Here is a 22877-nt window from a genome sequence, read left to right on the forward strand (position 1 = left end):
CCCTTTCATATACTTTCCTTTTTACTGGGCAAGATCACCCCTAATTATTACCTTCCCTTTTAGGCAGTTTCTTTGATCCTTAGTTATTAGAGATGTGTGTGAAAAATTTTCCTTTGTTTCCTTCATGCTATCGTTTCGTTTCGACAGTCTACACAAAACGAATGAGGACATTTTCGTAGGAAATGAGAGGCGACATGAAAATAAAAGCCGCACAGTTATCGTGCATGCTTTCATTTTCCTTTTGTTTGACCACGCAACAATAAGCAGGTACTGACCGAGGGCTGCTTTCCCATTACAGCTGAAGTGTACCAATGGCCGTTAATATTAATATTAATATTAATAACAACAGTTATTCTGGGACCCTAAGCTGAGTCTGGGAGAGGAGTGCTTCCCCATTACATCTGATATGTACCAATGGGGGTTAATATTAATATTAATAACAATAGTTATTCTGGGACCGTAAGCTGAGTCTGGGAGAGGAGTGCTTCCCCATTACATCTGATGTGGACCAATGGGGGTTAATATTAATATTAATAACAATAGTTATTCTGGGACTCTAAGCTGAGTCTGGGAGAGGGTTGCTTCCCCATGACAGCTGATGTGTGTCAATGGGTATAATAATAATAATAATAATAATAATAATAATAATAATAATAACAACAACAACAACAACAACAACAACAACACTTTGGGGAAGACCCAAACGTTTTAAAGGTTGGTAGGCTAAGACGGGTCGAAAAGCCCCAAGCAGGGGGGGAGGGGGGGTTGAGCCTCAGAAACCCTCCCATTGCAGCCAATGGTTCAAAAGATTTCATTTTTTTCATAAGCCGGATGAAAAAAAATTCATTAGCAAGACACAAATATGAAAATAAGACAACAAGAATAAAACTATAAAAAATGAACAGCAATTCCATACAAAAACACAACACTATCAGTTATGTATTTTGGTTCTCCTTTTCTTCATTTTTTCCAATTCTAGAATATCCATTTTAGGTGTGGTGAGTGACTAAGGACCTCATAACATTGACCATTGGGAAGCAGGGAAAGTGAGGGAAAGCAGAAGGAACTAATTTAATTTGTTTTCTAATGTCTTTCCCTGTCTTCTGGGGGCCTTTCCACACAGCTATATCCCAGAATATCAAGGCAGAAAATCCCACAATATCTACTTGGAACAGGGTTATCTGAGTCCACACTGCCATATATTCCTGTTCAAAGCAGAAAATGTGGGATTTTATTCAGCTTTGTGGAAGGGGCTTGGGATGGTCAACCATATCATGTCCTTTTCTCTGCTTTTCCCATTTCCTCCTCATTTTACTGAGTCAGGAGTTGGGTAGTAACCATCTCTTCAAAACAGAGTCTTTTCTCTGTTTTAACATGCTGGCAACACAGATTCCCATGGGCAAACAATGGAAATGGCCGTGCATCATGGGATGGCTTCCATGGGACTCTGTTTTGCAAGCACGTTCAAATGGAAAGAAGACTACAAGGGATGAAGTTATAGGACTGTACACAGTTTCCAGATTGGTTACACTACGTGCTTCTATAAGATCAGTATGATTTGGCAGTTTTATTTCCAACTCTTTTTCTAATTATGTCGAAAATCAGTTTTGGTTTTTAAGAAACAGCAGCTGCACACAGGATCAGCCTTTTAATCAGTGTTGACATCCTATATATATATATATATATATATATATATATATATATATATATATATATGGAAAATAGAAAGGTGAACGATCCGTTCTTCATATTTGCTAAATATATTCCTGGAACGCTTACCGGAAGCAACTTGAAAACAAGCAAATACAAGCCTTGGCATAAGTATTGGCTAAAAGGAGAAAGGCAGATGTTTCAGTGTAAACGAGTTGTCATTCAAAAGAGCTCCAGTTGTTTATGGGCCTGGTAGCCAGCTATAAACTGACACCCACAGCATGTAAAGGAAGTAGCTTTATGTTACACTTGGCTCAAATGTGGGATTCCTTGTAGAAGGGAGACACATCACAGTGTCTAGTCTTTGATGAATGACCAGTGCGCCTCTGTTTTAAGACAGAACATGTATCTTCCTGAGCTACGATCAATAGCATAGACAGCTGTTAAAATAATTCATCCACATTTCATCAAATATGTTGAACTAATGCATAAACCAAGAATATCTATGTTGTGTTCATAAGTAAAAGTAGCAGAAGTAAATAGGAAATGATGAGCTCATGGGAGTTACGTTACAGTCTTGTAATTCATCCTCTCCCTGTCCTTGGCATATTTATAACCCATTTGTCCTGTAGTGAGAAATTAAATGCCATTTTACCTCCAAACACCCCTTCTTCTAGAGCTTAATCCTCTGTTCTGTTTCGATCTTTTTCTGAGCTTTGCCACCTTAATTCAATTACAGTAGAGTCTCACTTATCCAAGACTCGCTTATCCAAGGTTCTGGATTATCCAATGCATTTTTGTAGTCAATGTTTTCAATATATCGTGATATTTTGGTGCTAAATTTGTAAATATAGTAATTACAACATAACATTACTGTGTATTGAACTACATTTTCTGTCAAATTTGTTGTCTAACATGATGTTTTGGTGCTTAATTTGTAAAATCATAACCTAATTTGGTGTTTAATAGGCTTTTCCTTAATCCCTCGTTATTATCCAAGATATTCACTTATCCAAGGTTCTGCCAGCCCGTTTAGCTTGGATAAGTGAGACTCTACTGTAATTTTGAGCCTACTAAGACCTAATGCTTTCTATTTCTTCTTCTAAATGCAATGTGCTGGCTTTCATGTGGATTCGAAATCTGGTAGAGAAATTCAATTTAGAAACAAGGAGAGCAGAGACAAGGATTGGTTTGCCCTCAGATTTCTAGGAAAAATGCAATAGCCAGCCTTTCAAGCAGATTCTGCATCCATGGATCCCACACGCCACTGCTCAAAATTATTTTTTAAATAATTTCAAAAATCTAACTCTGTTTTATCAATGTATTTAAGGGACACTATTTTACTATGACATTATATGTCATGGGACGTGGGCATTCACAGGTTTCGTATCCACAGTGAAGATGGGGGTCCAGAAACCAAACCCTAGAACAGAGGTCCCCAAACTAAGGCCCGGGGGCCGGATGCGGCTCTCCAAGGTCATTTACCTGGCCCCCACCCTCAGTTTTATAATATAATATTTTATATCAGTTTTAATAATATAATATATTGTATATACATATAATATTGATAATAATATTATGTTATTATATTAATTAATTATATGCTATATATTACATATAATATTACAGTATAGTGATATAGTTCAATATAGTAATATATAATGCTAATATTGTGCTATGCTAATAATATAATATATTGTATGTACATACAGCTGCTCTGAGTCCACTTCGGGGTGAGAAGGGTGGGATATAAATGTAGTAAATAAATGCAGTAAATAAATTTTAGATTTAGGCTCGGCCAAAGTCTGAAATGATTTGAAGGCACACAACAACAATCCTAATTAACTTGACTATCTCATTGGCTAGAAGCAGGCCCACACTTTCAATTGAAATCCTGATAGGTTTATGTTGGTTAAAATTGTTTTCGTTTTAAAATATTGTATTGTTCTTTCATTGTTGTTGTTGCTGTTTTGCACTACAAAAAATAAGACATGTGCAGTGTGCATAGGAATTTGTTCGTATTTTTTTTTCAAATGATAATTCGGCCCCTCAACAGTCTGAAGGATTGTGGACCGGCCCTCTGCTTCAAAAGTTTGAGGACCCCTGCCCTAGAAGATACCAAGGACCCATATTTGATGCAATTCTCTTCCTCCTTTTGCAGTGAGTGATCAGGAAATAGGTGGTCTTGAAAATTGTAGAAATGATATACAGCAGTTAATAAGAACAAGAGCGCAATTTACATCACATGTGATATTCAAGTATCTCCCTGCCACAGAGATGTTTGGGCATTGATTTTATTGGGTGGAGCAGTGCAATTTGAACAGTTTATATTTTCTTTTCTGATGAAGATTGATTTTCCCCCAGTTGCTATTTGCAAAAGGTTTAAAAAGCAGATATGCATTCAGCTCCCTTTTTCATCAGATATAATTTTGCCTTCAGATATGGAGGGAGAAAAATATAAATGTAACTTTTTAACATATAGTTGTTTCAGAATACAACAGTTCTTGAAGAATAAACTTCACTGAGTCTTGTCAGAAAGGTTATCATGAGATTTGACTGTATGGCACTGACATATTGTAAAGATAAAGATGTTGTAAGATTGCAGAACCACCCTTATCACAGGAAATGACACAGTAGATAACTTCTTGGATAAATGAATATACAGTGTTCCCTCACTACTTCGCGGTTCACTTTATGAGGATTCACTGTTTCGTGGTTTTTCAATAAACTCTAAAAGACTATTATAAATCATAAAAAATTACAATTTATAGCCTAAGGAAGGGAGGAAGGAGAAGCCAAAGGGAGAGAAAAGGAGCCCAAGCTGCAACAGGAGGAGAAGGAGGCGATTTATCAACACACAATTGACTTAAAATAGTGTATAACTACTAAAATAATGTATAAATATTAAAATAAATATAGTGTCCCTACTTTGTGGATTTTCACTTATTGCAGGTGGTCCTGGAACCTAACCCCAGTGATAAGTAAGGGAACACTGTATAGTGGATTTTAAGGAAAACTGCAAGATTTGGTAACTTGGTTGTTTCAGTATTCCTGCTATTCTGGTTTACTAGAAAGCACATTTTGAGTAGGGTCCTCGGATCTTAATGCCTGGCCCTAAGTCTTCCATTTTTGTAGAACATCTTCCAACAGAATTCTCCTATTTTGCTGGGCTTGGTTCGGTGCAAGAGAAAGGTTCTGAGTGCAAATCTCCAGCTCAGTTAATACAGCATCAGCTTGCTACACTATTGTTGCTGCAATTTAATACTGGATCTACACTGCCATATAAAATCCAGATTATCTGCTTTGAACTGGATTATATGGCAATGTAGATATGGGTAGATCCAGCCTGAAAAATTATCCAGAGTGCCTATATGTTTACTTACAGCCTTGTCCCACACACAGCCAGAGTCGCCGTGGATCACCACAGATTGTGCCGATCTTGGCGGTGCCCACCCAGGTGGCATGACCCATGCTGTGCATAGTCCCAGATTCTCCTCACATTATCACATGAGAGAAGCATCCACCAGCCAGTTTGCCCCATTGAGGGCAATGCAGCATGGGAAGCTTCCAGTGTTGCTGCTGGCGGCTTTTTCCAGTGGCGACTCTGGTTCCGCTACAGCTTAACCGCACAGCTGTCTCGGAAGTATTTCTCTGGTGCCATAGTGGGCTCCTTGGCAAAGCTGCTGCGGGACCGGAGTTGCTGCCAAAACCTGTCCTGTGGGAAAAGGCCCTTAGTCAGGTTTTGGTTTTTTTTGCCTCCGTTGTTGTTGTGCCAGGGCTCACAATTCATTCTTCATCTACCTTTGGCTAAAAGTAAGCCGGATAGATTACATTTTCCTTACCCATCTTCCTATAGTAAGAGAAAAAGATTACGGGAATCCTCATTTCACTTTGCTCTAGAAACAGACCCTTTAGATGTTTTCATTTAATTTAGAAATTGGAAAATGTGTGTGTTTGTATTATGAGTTCTAAGCAAAGTTGTTGGCTTTTAATGCCTGTCTCTTAATAGCCTGGAGCCCCGGTGGCAAAGTGCGTTAAAGCGCTGAGCTGCTGAACTTGCAGACTGAAAGGTCCCAGGTTCAAATCCCAGGAGCGGCTTGAGTGCCCGCTGTTAGCTCCAGCTCCTGCCAACCTAGAAATTCGAAAATATGCAAATGTGAGTAGATCAATAGGTACCGCTCCGGCGGGAAGGTAACGGCGCTCCATGCAGTCATGCTGGCCACATGACCTTGGAGGTGTCTACGGACAACGCCGGCTCTTCGGCTTAGAAATGGAGATGAGCACCAACCCCCAGAGTCAGACATGACTGGACTTAACGTCAGGGGAAACCTTTACCTTTACCTTTACTTAATAGCCTTACCATCCCTAAATAGATTTTTGCCTAGAAATCATAAAACCTGAAACAATTGTCTACCAGCAACCCTAATTTTGAGCCAAATTTTACATTTAATAGAATTTAGCAAGGAGACCTCTGTACCACTTGAATCCAACATATCTATGAGTCATTTTCTATTTTTCCAATGGAAACTGTAAGCTGTAGAGATGATGTGCCAGGTAAGGACAGCCGGCAAAAGAACAGAGTGAGACGCTTTTAATGACCGGGCTGCAGCTGTGGAATTCCCTTCCGCTGGAAGCCTGCCAATGCCTAGTTAAATTTCACAACTGTTCCAGAACCTTTTGATCTGAAATGACTTGTGGCCATTTAGGTTAAACGAAAGAATATTTTGTTCGCTTGTTTACGTTTATCTCGTCTTCATTTCTTTCCTTCCACTAGCAACCTATAATGTGATTTCGGTGATACCATCTAGGTATATAGTTAGACAGTTGTCTTTTTTCAGTCCCTCACCTGACCCTTTCAGTCCCCTTTAAAGTCCCTAACTGAACCTCCAAGGGCAGTGCTTGTTGTTTCTCCATACAGCTGACATTGCAGATTTGTGTCCCCCACCCAGGCTTTATGTGGAATGACGGAAAAATTGGGAACATGGAGAAGGAGGGAGGGAATGAAAGAGGCAATAGACAGATATATAATTACACAACAGTCTGTCTCCACTTTAGGATATGGCTCCACCCATGATGATATATGGCTCTATCCACCATCAGCTGCAGCTTTTTACTATTTTTTTCTAATGGATCAACTGTCCTTCATAGGAAAAACAGTCCCCACCCTGAGTTGATTCATTTGGATGCTTCACCACAGGATCCCCAATGGGGAACAGAATTTCACCAGAGAAAATAGAAAGCTCTTTCCGTTTGCAGATGTTTCACATGCAGTCACATCTTTTCTTGCTTAGTGACATTATATAATCCTCAAATATTTAACTATTCTGTGCTATTCACAACAAACATGAACAATTCTGGGTCTGGAAAGATGGCTTCCTGTTACTAGTATCTGTTGTGTCCACACCCGCATCTTGAATACAGTTCAATATAATAGAATGCAATTAAACTGAAACACTCAATCTTTCTGTTCCATCTCTAATTTCTACCATACTCTGTGTGGATAGTTAAGCTATTGTAGGGTTAAGTAAAATTATCAAGAGAAAATTTGAAAAATTCATGATTCCACAAGCATAGAAAAAAGGTTTTACTACTCTCTAAGAATTTGTGCCCCCGATGGCGCAGTAGGTTAAACTGCTGAGCTGCTGAACTTGTTGACCAAAAGGTTGGCGGTTAGAATCCAGGTAGCAGGATGAGCTCCCACTGTTAGCCCCAGCTCCTACCAACCCAGCAGTTCAAAAACATGTGAATGTGAGTAGATCAATAGGTACCATTCCGGTGGGAAGGTAATGGCGCTCCAGGCAGTCATGCCAGTCACATGACCTTCAAGGTGTCTACGGAAAATGCCAGCTCTTCGGCTTAGAAATGGAGATGAGCAGTGCAGAGTCAGACACAACTGGACTTAATTTCAGGAGAAAACCTTTACTTTTACTTTTAAGAATTTACAAACAACAAGAAACCCCTGGCCAAGAGGTTAAGTGGGTATGCTTACAATATAAATATCTTCTCAAAGTATGAGGAAGTCATCGCTTGACACTGTTATACCACAGTTGCATCAATCCCAACTTTGTTGGATCTTATTATACAATAACAGTAGCTCTCCCAGTGCCTTACAGTGCTAAACCTCCATTGGGTCATTTGAAAATAAATCCCTTTTCCAACTGAAACCATCCACTTATTATTCTACATCCTGCTATGATTTAGTGATCACTTTGGATATGAATATCTTGTTCTGCTGTATTGTGATTTAGAGAGTGTAGAGGACACAGTGTTGGTGTGGTTTTATTGCTCCTCCCTTGAAGTTTTACCAGGGACTCTAGAAGGGAAACTCCAGACTACTTCCATTGATTGCTCTAGAAGGATACCATGATTTCCAAGAGTTTACATTGTACATTCCAATGTTTGGAATGTTTAACGTGAGGACTAATGCCTAGAAAAACTTAAAATAACAGATACATGAAATTTTAAATACAGTATGACCTTAGTAATTTATTTATTTATTTATTTACAGTATTTATATTCCGCTCTTCTCGCCCCGAAGGGGACTTGGGGCAGATCACATTACACATATAAGGTAAACATTCAATGCTATAACATAGAACAGAGACAGAGACAGACGCAGGCACCGGGCTGACGTCTTGGTCAGAGTGATTTGTTGCAGCTGGCTGCTAACCAGCCTGTGCCACAGCCTGGCCTGTAACTGTGGAACCAGTACCCATGGCTTCATCTACCCACTTGTAACAAGATATAGAATCTCTAGGACTTTCTTTTTAGGTCTGCCAAATGATTCTATGATAGGCTTCCATCAAATATTACCATGGAATCATACTGGAGGACCTAGCACATTACTAAGTTCTCCAGAGCAACTTAGTGGTAACTTCTTGTGAAAGTTGTTCATGTCATAGGGTTTGTTGTTATCCATAGTGTCCTCTTTCCATAGTAAGTTTAGGAATATACGCCCTGCAGATACATGGATGGTTGTTTCAACAAGCCTTCAACCACATTTAGATGCTTTTAAAGAATATATGTGAGGACCCATAGATTTCAACAACCACTTTACATGACTGAGATTGGCTATTGTTGTTTTATACCTGCAGCTATTGCTGTATTTTACTGATTTTAACCAGGGGGTTTTGTGAAGTAAGATATTTATGTTGGCTGTTATTGTTTTATACTATTGTTTTTACCATTTTTGATTTTTTTGTGTTGCACCTTTGAGTGCTTTGTAAGTTCCTCTGGGAGATGGTGGTGTGAAATAATTAAAGATGATGATGATGATGATGATGATGATGATGATGATGATGATGATGATATCAAAATATACAAAAACAGAACAAGGGAGGATTTAGATCATAGGGAAAGAAAGAAAAATGCTATTGGAAGAGACATGAAGTATGTTTATCTTCCTACTATGTTTCCCCGAAAATAAGACAGTGTCTTGTATTAATTTTTGCTCCCAAAGATGCACTAGGTCTTATTTTCAGGGGATGTCTTATTTTTCCATGTAGAAGAATTTACATTTATTGTTGAACAAAAAAATGAACATTTATTATATACTGTATAGTATTTGTCCTCACAAACCAGCATAATCAGACAATTGCACAAGTGTGTGGTTAAACCCTTGTGCCAGCAGGACTGCTAACCAACAAGTCAGCAGTTCGAATCCAGAGAGAGCGGGTGAGCTCCCTCTGTCAGCTCCATCTCCCCATGCGGTGACATGAAATAAGCCTCCCACAGGATAGTAAAACATCAAAAATCTGGGTGTCCCCTGGGCAACGTCCTTGCAGATGGCCAATTCTCTCACACCAGAAGCGACTTGCAATTTCTCAAGTCACTTCTGACACTGAAAAAAAACCTTTGAAAGTTTGGAGCAGAAGATGGGGCCAATAGGATAGTGTAAATAGTATTGTAGTTTAAGTGTGAGAACGTGAATGCAGGAATTGACACCACTGGGATGCAAATGTAGTAATGGTGCAAGAGAATGCATTACTATTTTGCTACCATTCCAAGCATAGAAGTGTTTTTTAAACGGAATAACTCAAAACAATTGACTAGTATGATAAGCACACTGTCTTTTTAAACAGCTTTTCTTTTTACCAAGAATGAGAGCAAAAATGGTATAATGCAACTTTCCAAAAGATGGATCACAAACATTCTAGCCTGCCATCACTGACACTTAAAAAAAAACAATATTTTCATTTCTATGCTTACGATGATCAAAGAAACATTTTGATGGAATAGTAAAATGTGGGCTAGACAAAACTACGGTTAGGTGGATCTGTAATTGGCTAAGCGAACGAACCCAAAGGGTGCTCACCAATGCGTCGTCTTCATCATGGAAAGAAGTGACAAGTGGAGTGCCGCAGGGCTCCGTCCTGGGCCCGGTTCTGTTCAACATCTTTATTAACGACTTAGACGAAGGGTTAGAAGGCACGATCATCAAGTTTGCAGACGACACAAAACTGGGAGGGATAGCTGACACTCCAGAAGACAGGAGCAGAATTCAAAACGATCTTGACAGACTAGAGAGATGGGCCAAAACTAACAAAATGAAGTTCAACAGGGACAAATGCAAGATACTTCACTTCGGCAGAAAAAATGGAAATCAAAGATATAGAATGGGGGACGCCTGGCTTGACAGCAGTGTGTGCGAAAAAGACCTTGGAGTCCTCGTGGACAACAAGTTAAACATGAGCCAACAATGTGATGCGGCTGCTAAAAAAGCCAATGGGATTCTGGCCTGCATCAATAGGGGAATAGCGTCTAGATCCAGGGAAGTCATGCTCCCCCTCTATTCTGCCTTGGTCAGACCACACCTGGAATACTGTGTCCAATTTTGGGCACCACAGTTGAAGGGAGATGTTGACAAGCTGGAAAGCGTCCAGAGGAGGGCGACTAAAATGATTAAGGGTCTGGAGAACAAGCCATATGAGGAGCGGCTTAAAGAGCTGGGCATGTTTAGCCTGCAGAAGAGAAGACTGAGAGGAGACATGATAGCCATGTACAAATACGTGAAGGGAAGTCATAGGGAAGAGGGAGCAAGCTTGTTTTCTGCTGCCCTGCAGACTAGGACACGGAACAATGGCTTCAAACTACAGGAAAGGAGATTCCACTTGAACATCAGGAAGAACTTCCTCACTGTGAGGGCTGTTCGACAGTGGAACTCTCTCCCCGGGGCCGTGGTGGACGCTCCTTCCTTGGAGGCTTTTAAGCAGAGGCTGGATGGCCATCTGTCGGGGGTGCTTTGAATGCGATTTCCTGCTTCTTAGCAGGGGGTTGGACTAGATGGCCCATGTGGTCTCTTCCAACTCTACTATTCTATGATTCTATGATTCTATGAAATGACATGACTGGAATATATCCAATCCAAACAAGTTATTTTCCAGTGTTAATGGTTAAAAATAGTTCTTGAAAAAAACATCCCAAATCATTACACAAGTCAGTTTGGGAAAAGAGTACAATAGATCACCCAGCCTTCATCCAAGAAGTCTAGACAAAAAGCATTAGCACTAGATTCTTCAGTTTCTGGAAGCATTTGGCACAAACATTTTCTTAAGAAATGTCTTTAAAAAAACAAAAAAAAATACTATAGTCTTAGTTGAAACGGGGGTGTTTTGAAGTATGCCTTTTGCTTCTTGATTTACAGAGCCTAAAATAAAAAATGAGTTCATTTAGCTTTTCTGGCATGAGTATATCCTACTTCACAAACGCACAAGTCGTACCAATGGAGTAAACATGTTTTAGTGAGGGCGAACAAGCTGAAGCTCAATCCTGACAAGACAGAGGTCCTCCAGGTCAGTCGTACGTCTGATCGGGGTATTGGGTGGCAACCTGTGCTTGACGGGGTCGCACTCCCCCTGAAGGCGCAGGTCCGCAGCTTGGGGGTCCTCCTGGACTCTGCGCTGACACTTGAGGCCCAGGTGTCGGCCGTGGCTGGGAGGGCCTTTGCACAACTAAAACTTGTGCGCCAGCTGCGACCATACCTCGAGAAGTCAGATCTGACCATGGTGGTCCATGCCTTAGTTACCTCTAGACTGGATTACTGCAATGCGCTCTACGTGGGGCTGCCTTTGAAGACAGCTCGGAAACTACAACTAGTACAATGATCGGCAGCCAGGTTTCTAACTGGGGCAGATTACAGGGCGCGCTCAACGAGCCCAATTCAAGGTGCAGGTTATCACCTACAAAGCCCTAAACGGTTTGGGACCCACCTACCTTCGAGACCGCATTTCCCCCTATGAACCCGCACGACCTCTTCGCTCGTCGGGGGAGGCCCTCCTCTCGCTTCCACCAACTTCGCAGTTGCGGTTGGTGGGGACGAGGGAGAGGGCCTTCTCCGCCGTGGTCCCCCGGCTGTGGAACTCGCTCCCCAGGGAGATTAGGCAGGCCCCTACCCTACTTTCTTTCAGGAAGAGCCTGAAAACTTGGCTATTCCAGAAGGCCTTCGTTGACTGATCCTTGTGGGATCATGTTATTTACCTATTAAGCAGTAGACCCTCTGGATTGTTTTTAGGATTCATTCAGCACTTTAAGTATTACACCTACTGTATAATTATCCCTCCCTGATAACTTGATATTGCTTTGCACCTTGGCCTGGATCTTTTGACCCAAATCGGGATTTTAATATTATTGTGTATATTGACTTTTATGACTGTTTTTAATCATGTTGAAGTTTTACTGCTCGGTTTAATGTTTTATCTGATTTGTGCTGTCGTGTCTGGGCATGGCCCCATGTAAGCCGCCCCGAGTCCCTCCGGGGAGATGGGGCGGGATATAAGAATAAAATTATTATTATTATTATTATTATTATTATTATTATTATTATTATTATTATTAGTGCACCATGAAGAGTTCAAGTTTCTTTAGTGGCAACTTTCATTCACTCCAACATTTCACAAATGTGGCCAAGCAAAATCAGAGTATGGTCAAGAAGGTAACATTTGTTAATAAGGGTAAAGGCACAAGCTAGGAGAGACTACAGCAGTTTGCTTTTGCTTGAGTCTACTGAAAAGGACAAAATTATTTTTTCTCGTTGTCTCTTCTTTCCTAATGAGTTGAGCACAAACCTGTTTTCAGCAGTAAGACTGAAGGCAAAAATGGGTAGGAGGATTCTGTTTTGACAATGTGATCTCAACTTAAATTTGGGATTCGGTCTAGAAAAATTGGTTTCAGATTTCAAAGCATTTACAGTCCTAGAAAAAAATCTAAATTTCTGCTCAATTGTACCATAGTATAGGTTGTGTGATAAAGAAAACAAAATTATGCAGAAACTATTGGATTGCAACTTCCATTAGCCTTCCACCAACATTTATACCAGGCATGGGCAAACTAAGGCCCAGGGCCCGGATGCGCCCCCCGGGTGCTTACCTTAGGCCCTCCTAATTTTTCCTGTCCTCTTGGCATAAGGACATTGCAGCCTGCTGCATCCTTATGTCAAAGGACATGGGAGGAAAGGACGCAGCAGCTGAGAGCCCTCTGGAGCACTCTCAGCCACTGCATGTCTCACTCTCCTCCCGGCATAAGGATGGTGTGAGCAGCTACATCCTTATGCCGAGAGGATAGCTTGGGGAAGGCATGTGGTGGCTGAGAGCTCTCTGGAGCACTCTCAGCTGCCGCCTGCTCACCCTCCTCCTGGCATAATGCCAAGGGATAGCTTGAGAATCGGGAGAGGAGGTTGATGTCTCAGAGACCCTTGAGCCATGACCCCGCAGCCATCATGGATCAAACTGAAGAGGATATGGGTTTTTTCCCAACTCAGCAAGATTCCGTTCCATTCCAGATGTCCCCTGTTGACAGTTTGGTGCCAAAGCTAATTACGGAAGCCCTTGAATCAGAGCCTGGTTCCCCGGACAGTGTTGTGTTTGATAGAAAGTCTTTTCTCAAAACACACCGCTCCCAAAAGGAGTTTCAGAGACGAAGTGCGAGATTAGCGGAGAGAGAGGATTATAATTAAACCGGTTCTCTTGGGAAGATTCAGGGAGGCTTACATCTGGCAGGTTGTTGTCATCAGTCTGTTTTCCTTGGGAAAATGTGGACTCAAACACCTGGTTTGGGGAGTTTTTGAACTTCCATAAAAGTTCTGGGCAAAGGCTACCCGTTGTGGTGTCAACGTGACAGTTGGAAAGTTAACATCGACTCTTGTTCCTGTGAATCTCAGCGGCCTGACGGTGCGCTACTCTCGAGTAGACTGGGCGTTGCGTCTAGCTTCCCTGCCAAGACTGGACTGCGTTTCGGTTCCACCATGACCAACTTTGCCTTACCCTGATTTCCTGCCTTGCCTTGACTCCTTGCCTTGGACATTGAACTTGGAACTTCCTTGAGAGACCTTGCTTTATTCCCCACTTAAACTGCTTGGAAGTTTAAGTGTGTTTCGGTTATTGGATTTAAAAACTTGGACTCTAATATTGGACATTGAACTTTATATTACTGGACTATATTTGGCCATTCCTAAAAGGTCTGTTGCTGGACTATATACTCTGCTTATTTTTGTTTGATTCCTTTATTGCTTTAATAAAGATATTAGATTGTTTATTGGCCTCTGTGTTGGTTTCCAGTGGTCACGCAGCCTAGAGGTGTTACAGAGGTTGCCGCGTGTTGGAAATTGCAACCTTCTTCAAGCCTTCTCTAGTAATGTTTATCTATGATCCTGTTGCATACTGTTTCCAGTATGTATGTTCTGATATGCAGCTTCCTTTACTCTATGTTTCCTGAGAAGTTACAAAAGGGGCTACAGACCACATGCTCTCTCTCTCTCTCTCTCTCTCTCCCTTTTGACTATGTGACCTGTTGATAGTTGTTTTGTTATAAGAGAGATGCCCTGGTTGGATGGCATAGAGAATTATCTCAAACGTATCTGAAACTGGACTGATAAGTTTTGTACCTGTGTATGCTGAAAACGGGGGCCCCTGGTGACACAGTGCATTAAAGCTCTGAGCTGCTGAACTTGCGGACCAAAAGGTTCCAGGTTCAAATCCCGGGAGTGGAATGAGCGCCCGCTGTTAGCCCCAGCTCCTGCCAATCTAGCAGTTCGAAAACATGCAAATGTGAGTGGATCAATAGGTACTGCTCCGGCGGGAAGGTAACGGCGCTCCATGCAGTCCTCCCGGCCACATGACTTTGGAGATGTCTATGGACAACGCCGGCTCTTTGACTTAGAAATGGAGATGAGCACCAACCCCCAGAGTCGGTTACGACTGGACTTAACGTCAGGGAAAACCTTTACCTTTACCTATGCTGAAAACATGAAGGTTGTGAGTAAATATGTAACAAAAAATGTTATTTTTATCAAAGTCTACTTCATTTTTGTCTCTTGAATGTATGATATGAAACAAGTTGTGGAAGAATATATATATATTGGGCATTGAAAAAGACTTCTAAAGTGCTGCTGTTTTTATACACTGGCAAATCTCCGTTTTCCTAATAGATCAGAGACAACAGGTTATTCAGTCTAACAACTGAAACCCATTGCCTTGCATAATTACATCTGGTTGTATACCCCAAGAGCAGATTTATTTTTTTTTGGCTCATCGGTGAAAGGTCATGCTTTTCTAAAAAAAAGTTATGATCTCCAAAAGGTGCTTAAAAGGTTATTAATGCCATTTTCCAATACCGGGTGTCTTGCCTTCCTCCTGGCATAAAGATGTGGTGAACAGCCCTGTCCTTATGCTGGGAAGACAACCTAAGGATGACCCAGGCCCTGCTCACCCCACTCCTGCTCCACCCAGCATGTGCCTGGTTGTCCTCCATCCCGGCTCAGCCTGGTCCTTCTGTCTGGACGTGCAATGTGGCCCCAAAGAAAATATATTATCTACACTGTAGATTTAACACCACTTTAATTGCCAAAGGTCAATGCTATGGAAGTCATAGTTTCACAAAGTATTTCACCTCCTCTACCAGAGAGTGCTGGGGCTTCCCTAGACTACAAATTCTTGGAGCCCATAGCATGGAACCATGTCAGTTGAGTGGGATCAAAGTCTATTAAATCTACAGTATAGACACACCCATGATGTCAGGTATTATGGGAGCTGAAGCCCAGAAACAGCTGAAGGTCAACATCTGGAGAAGCCTGCTGTAAACAATGAATTGATATTAAACAGTAGTCGACTTTTTATTTTATTTTATACTGAAGAGGCCTGTCGAACAGCCTACAATGTTTTATTTTCCCTTCTTTTAGGGCTATGTAAACTGTGCTTTAATTAAAAAGTCTGTCAGCCTTAATTGGGTTTCCCCTCTTCTGAACAAGCGCTATTAAATTGTTAGCCATTCTGTACATAAAATGTCACCATCACTTTTCATGCTGTTCTAAGTATTGGTTTCAGACTGCAATAATTTCCAGTGTTATGGAAACAAGGTCTCAATTTAATGCAAAGGTTTGCCAGTCTTGCTTTTTCAGCCGCACACCTCCCCATTTTGAAACTATAAAATATGCCTCAGAGTCCTGGCACAAAAAGACTCTGTATTGAGAAATGAAACGTGTCTGTTTACATTATTGATGCTTTTGCTAGCCTTTACACTTCTTACACTCTCTTCCCCAAAGTGTGGGATGATATTTTTATTTTTCCTAAAGGAGAGTGATTTGCCACACTCAAGAGAAAGTTTCAAACAGATAAGGGTACATGATACTTTTAATGGAATATGTTTGTCTGGTTGGAAATGTCAAGCAATAGAAATAGTAGATTACTTACACATGCAGAGTTATGGAATCTATTAAGGACAAAAGAGCATATATGGCAGAAACAAAATTGCATTTATGGAGGGGAAGGAATCTGTGATCTAAATTCAACATATTGCTAGTGGGAAAAAACTAAGTACTAATGGAGTCCTGTTGGGTCTCAATGTTACACAAATTGTGATGCACTCAGGCACTGGCAAACCACTTTCAGTCCCAACAGAAAATATACAAACACCATCTACTTGAATAACCCTTGCTGTTCCCTCTTGGAAGAGGATTCTAATTACAAGGCTGTATTTATGGCCCTCAACCTTTTCAGATTTCCTGGATGGAGGGGAATAGGAGAAGTGATTGCCTTTTTTCTCCAGGGCTGTATCACAATTATAGGATTTTGATAGAAATGTAAGTGCTCCAGCCTGTGGATTCATAGGATGTGAAGTTACTGGAATCCACCACCAGAAAGCTCTAGTGATGTTGGGTTGCTGTGAGTTTTCCAGGCTGTATGGCCATGTTCCAGAAGCATTCTCTCCTGACGTTTTGCCCACATCTATGGCAGGCATCCTCAGAGGTTGTGAGGTATATTGGAAACAAGGCAAGTGGGGACCAGAACTCCACTTCCAGTTTTGCAACAAAATTGATATTTTTATGTGTCCAGGGAATGGGGTTACACCAGACCTTCCACAGTTGGAGAACAACAATAAACACACATTTATTTATTTTTAAAAACCAACTATACCTGGCTCCCATCAACTATCTAGTTCATTCTCCATTTATGTTTTCCTTGAGATTCATCAGCTCTGCTGCCATGTTTTTCCCCCAAAATTAGTCACCACAAGCATCTCTTGCTAGGTAAAGGTAAATGTTTCCTTTGACATTAAGTCTAGTAGTGTCCAATAATGAGGGTTGGTGCTCATCTCCATTTGTAAGCCGAAGAGCTGGTGTTGTCCGTAGACACCTCCAAGGTCATGTGGCTGGCATGACTGCATGGATCTCTTGCTACTATGGGCAAAATTCAGGTCCCATGTGATAAGAGCATATATATATATATATATATATATATATATATATATATATATATATATATACACACACACACACACACACACACACACACACATACACATATCGGAGAGACAGAGATAAATTATTAATCCTAACACTACACAATAGGGTATTCATACCCTCTGACATTTTCCAGAGAAAGGTCAGGACATATATGGCCAAGCAACCTTAGAGTATGGTGAAAATGGTCAAAATTATTCCTAGGGAAATACACAGAAACTAAGAGAGACTGAAGCACTTTGCTTTTGTCTGAGTCTACTGGGAAGAGCAAGATTGCACCTCTCTTCTCTCCCTCTGAGTTTATTGAATACAAATTACTTTTGCATTTTAAACTCTGCAGCTATCAATGTAAGCTGAGGACAAGGGGGAAAAGTGGAGGAGAAAGAAATTAGAATAATTTAAAAGCAACTGACAAACTGGGGTAACAAAGGATTAATCAGGATTGCTCCTGCCAGATCAGAATATATAATGCTTCACACTTTTATCAAAGGGAGTGCCAAATTTTTGGCACATAAATTTTGAATTATGAAACTGTAAGATTAATAGACCTTAATAGACCTTGGAGGTGTCTATGGACAATACCGGCTCTTCGGCTTAGAAATGGAGATGAGCACCAACCCCCAGAGTCAGACACAACTAGATTTAATGTCAGGAGAAAACCTTTACCTTTACCTAAAATTAATAGAAGTACTAAACAGAAACCACATAAATGCTATTACTCATGGCCAAACAAGCAACAATTTACAATTTAAGTACAGTAGAGTCTCACTTATCCAACACTCACTTATCCAACGTTCTGGATTATCCAACGTATTTTTGTAGTCAATGTTTTCAATGCATTGTGATATTTTGGTGCTAAATTCGTAAATACAGTAATTACTACATAGCATTAATGTGTAGTGAACTACTTTTTCTGTCAAATTTGTTGTATAACATGATGTTTTGGTGCTTAATTTGTAAAATCATAACCTATTTTGATGTTTAATAGGCTTTTTCTTAATCTCTCCTTATTATCCAACATATTTGCTTATCCAACGTTCTGCTGGCCCATTTATGTTGGATAAGTGAGACTCTACTGTATGCACAAAAAGAAACACTTTTTCATTAGATTTTTAATGCAAAGCATTTTATGTCTTCTAGTTCTTTCTGTAACTTGTATCATTTCACAGCAGTTTCTGTTTAAATATAACATTGGCTCAAGAACGTGTTGATAAAGACATCATTATTGTTCTATTGGCCAAAAATAGGGGTGGGAGTTGTTTTTCTGAAATGCCTGAAGCTTTCCAAACGAGAGCATAAAATGTAATTTCAGCAATCCAGCCTCATTTGTGTCTGACTTTGATTGGAAACATAACCCACAAAGGAAAACCACGCTGGAAGAGGGTGTCCGGAAGCAAGCCCTGTCTGCCTGGATTTGCTCAACCCACCCACACTCTAAACACAGCCGTTTGGTTAAGTTAATTAGCTGCTAGGAATGGCCTTTTTGCCCAAAGCCATAATAAATTGCTTTTAGGACTACAACTCCCAGAATTTACCAGCCTGTAGGAACAGTGGGCACAAAGTCTATGAGAGTCCGAGGTTGAGAAAGTAGTCTCCCCCCAAATCCTAGAATCTTCAAAGTATGTATCATTTTTGTTTGGGCTGAATTTGCCACACACATGTTAAGCTAGAACACATGTAGGAAAACACAGCCCTTCAAAAGTTGTTGTACTTCTGATGCCTTCAACCGAACCAGCATTGGTAGTAGTGAAGGATGTCAGAGTAATGCGCGCAGCATAGCAGCAGATGTATGATGTTAGTTGAGCGCAGAATGAAAGGACGTCAGAGAACGTAACCCTTGCGATAAGTGAGGGAACACTGTACTCCTAAGACAGAGAACTATCCTCTGACAACTTCAGATAGTAGACTATCCTCAACAAAGAAACATATGTAGTGCCCTATATAGTGCAACCCCTGTGCTATTCTATGTGATGTTTCCATTACTAGACATTTTCTTGGTCCTTCATTATAATCCTATGGATTACTGGAAGTGGTTCATTTCAATAGGGTTTATTATTATCTAAGTCAGTGAAGACATCTGCTCTTGCGCTTTGCTACTCTGCTGCTGAGTACGCATGCCCAGTGTGGAATACATCTCACCACGTTAAAACAGTGGCTGTGGCTCTTAGTAAGACATGCTACATTATTACAGGATGTCTACGTCCTACAAGGCTGGAGAAATTATACTGCTTAGCCGGTATTGGACCACCTGACATCCATTGGGAAGTAGCAGCCTATAATGAAAGGACCAAGGCATTGACATCTCCGGCCCATCCTCTGTTCAGATATCAGCCAGCATGTCAATGCCTTAAATCAAGAAACAGATTTTCTTTGTGGGTCTGTAGATAGTTTGTAGGTTGTAGGTTGTGTTTCCAACAAATGCTACATTCAGCAAAGGACAAGAGGGATCCTCTCACCTCTGCAGGAGTCTACCATATACCATGCAGGTGTGGACAAGTCTACATAGGGACCACCAAACGCAGCACCCAAACACGAGTCAAAGAACATGAAAGGCACTGCAGACTAACTCAACCAGAGAAATCAGCCATAGCAGAGCACTTGATGAACCAACCTGGACAGTATATTATTTGAGAACACAGAAATGCTGGACCACTCCAACAACTATCATGTCAGACTACACAGAGAAGCCATTGAAATCCACAAGCATGTGGACAACTTCAACAGAAAGGAGGAAACCATGAAAATGAACAAAATCTGGCTGCCAGTATTAAAAAACTCAAAAATCAGAACAGTAAATAAGAAGTAATACTCTGAAAACAGAGGAGTTCCAGACATGAATCAATCAGGGGCAGCTAACGACTCTGAACAAAGGATGCCCCCAGGCAGGAAGAAGCCAGGAGATGAAGCTATTCAATGCTAATTAAGGTGATTAACTACAACATTCACACTGGCCTCCAACTGACAAGAGTTCTTCTCTCACCCTGGACTTTCCACAGATATATATAAACCTTCCTTGCTTAGTTTCTCCATACCTCACAACCTCTGAGGATGTCTGCCATAGATGTGGGTGAAATGTCAAGAGAGAATACTTCTGGAACATGGCCATACAACAACCCTGTGATCCCGGCCATGAAAGCCTTTGACAACACATTTTAACTTTGTGTTTTTAAATACATTATAACTGTATCCACAATTCGCTTCTGACACGATAGTTATCTAGGTTTCCATGTTTTCACAGTAAGTCCAGGAACTCACCCACAATTGATATTGGATCATACTAAGTCTGCACATTTGGGATTAGAAGAAGGTAATCTTAACCAAACTGGAGTGTTACAGATGAATGAACACAATGATAGAGAACAGCACACACCAGTTACTCCAGCTGTGCACCACCCAGACTTTATGTGAGTGGCTAGGGAATTTCTGGGAATCAAGTTAAATAGAGTGACCACCAAGAGTAATGAGGAACTATAGCAGGTTCTCACTACCTTATTTCAGTTGGTGCCAAAAGAATCCATTGGAAATTGGCTAAAACCATCCAATCCAGAGAAAGATATCTACTCAAGTAAAACCTGAGTTAACTTTGTTATTCAGAATATTATAAATTAGCTGCTAGCAGCATTCCAAGTATGTCTTTTTGGGAACACACATACTGGCATTATGATACCGACCTCCACCACAGTTGTACCACACAATGTGTTTTTCTAGGATCTGATTTGTTTGATACTAATGCTTGGATATTTCCTATATTGCTAAGGAAAAAATGATTTCCTGTTTTGTTTTTCTGGAAGCAACTTCAGATTCGTTAGCTTTTTATGTTATTTGTATTTTTGTTCAGGAAAGAGTGGGATTTGGCTTGAAATTATTGGAATGTTATTCTTTTTCCTTGCTTTCTGCCTAAATATAGTGCCAGCCATTATAGCAAAGAGATGCTTTAATTGTTGACATGGTGGGCTGAATAACTCATGTTGTCGGGTAATTGCATTTTGACTTGGGAGGCAGGATAGTGCTAAAATTCAAAACTCTTTTGCTCATTATGTTATAGAAGTATACAATGTAGAGAGAGCCTATGTGTCAAATAAATATGGCATAGTAGTGAGTGGCTGGATTGAGAGCTTGGAGATTTGTGAAAACTCACAGGGTGACTATGGGCCAGTCGTTCACTCTACCTTTCCCTATATGGTTGTTATGAAGAGTGGAGCCACATATGCTGCCTAAACCTCACTTGAACCTAAATTGTGTTTATCTTACTTTGCCCATATCATGAGAAGACAAAACTCACTAGAAAGGACAATAATAGTTAGAATTGAAGTAATGGTGGTTGATAAGGCAGTAGGTCAAGGTTAAGTAAAAGGTAAAAGTTTTCCCCTGACATTAAGTCCAGTCGTGTCTGACTCTGGGGGTTGGTGCTCATCTCCATTTCTAAGCCGAAGAGCCGGCGTTGTCCGTAGACACCTCCAAGGTCATGTGGCCAGCATGACTGCATGGTGCACCGTTACCTTCTCGCCTGAGCGGTACCTATTGATCTACTCACATTTGCATGTTTTCGAACTGGGGTGAGAGAATTGGCTGTCTGCAACGATGTTGCCCAGGGGATGCTCTGATGTTTTGACCATTTATTTATTTATTTACAGCATTTATATTCCGTCCTTCTCACCCCGAAGGGGACTCAGGGCGGATCACATTACACATATTGGCAAACATTCAATGCCTTTTAACATAGAACAAAGACAAACAAACATAGGTTCCGAGCGGGCCTCGAACTCATGACCTCCTGGTCAGAGTGATTCATTGCAGTGATTCATTGCAGCTGCTCTCCAGCCTGCGCCACAGCCCGAGCCCATCCTTGTAGGAGGCTTCTGTCATGTCCCCACATGGAGCTGGAGCTGAAGCTGATAGAGGAAGCTCATCCACACTCTCCCCAGGTTAAATTCGAACTGGCAATCTTCAGGTCAGCACCCCAGCCTTCAAGTTAGCAGTCCTGCCAGCACAAGGGTTTAACCCACTGCGCACCGGGGGCTTCACTCTCACCTCATTAATCAAATATTTATCCAGCTAAAATTCAGCTAAAATTGTATTTGGTGCAAATGCGTAGTATTATCATATGCATCAATGTGAATTTGCTGAGAAAAAGGCAAGCTCTCTGGCCAGTTGGTACATTGCAGAATCCTTCATGGTCATGGAGAAAACTATGAAAATGTGTGCATTGTGGTTGACAAAGAGTTGAGTGATGTTTTGAATGGTACTCAAAGTGATGGTCCCTGCTTCAGTGCCATGGACTGCCAGTTTCAGGAAAGAAACAATGCTGCCCTGGGCCTAAATATAGTTCCTGTCCCTGGCATGTGGGAGGAAAAGCAATCGGTCAATCTTTCACATCAGATAATTTGAGAAGCACGGATATAGTGTACTTCCTGTGGCCAGAAGAGAGGACCATATTCGGCATAATTTGCTCTTTGGGAGCTACTGTTTCCTGTTTCCTTCAGTCTATTTTGCCAAT

The 22877-nt window shown here is 41.0% G+C and overlaps 1 protein-coding gene across 3 annotated transcripts in view; it reads right to left on the bottom strand.

The window, feature by feature from the left end:
• Window positions 1–22877, bottom strand: part of cped1 (cadherin like and PC-esterase domain containing 1) — a 163451-nt gene that overhangs the window by 138883 nt on the left and 1691 nt on the right. The window lies entirely within an intron of this gene.

This window comes from Anolis carolinensis, chromosome 5 (genome assembly GCF_035594765.1).
Source record: "Anolis carolinensis isolate JA03-04 chromosome 5, rAnoCar3.1.pri, whole genome shotgun sequence".
Taxonomy (NCBI): Eukaryota; Metazoa; Chordata; class Lepidosauria; order Squamata; family Dactyloidae; genus Anolis; species Anolis carolinensis.